The following is a 370-nucleotide window of genomic DNA, read 5'->3' on the forward strand; positions in this document are numbered from 1 at the left end:
GCACTTTCGGAGTGGAGGCGGGCAAATTCCTCGGTTTTCTTCTGACTAGTCGAGGGATTGAGGCAAATCCGTCCAAATGCCAGGCAATCATCGACATGAGAAGTCCACACACAGTCAAGGAGGTCCAACAATTAAATGGGCGACTAGCTGCGTTGTCTAGGTTTCTCCCGTCCGCTGCCAAGCATTCACTCCCCTTGTTTCAGTTATTGAAGAAGAGCAAGAAGTTTGAGTGGTCTGAGAGTTGTGAAGCGGCGTTCAACACTTTCAAACAATATTTGGCCGCCCCATCTATTCTCTCCAAACCATTACCTGACGAACTTCTGTATGTATATCTGGCCGTATCCGACGGAGCAGTAGCGGCCGTGCTGAT

Source organism: Lupinus angustifolius, chromosome LG06 (genome assembly GCF_001865875.1).
Source record: "Lupinus angustifolius cultivar Tanjil chromosome LG06, LupAngTanjil_v1.0, whole genome shotgun sequence".
NCBI classification, from domain to species: Eukaryota; Viridiplantae; Streptophyta; class Magnoliopsida; order Fabales; family Fabaceae; genus Lupinus; species Lupinus angustifolius.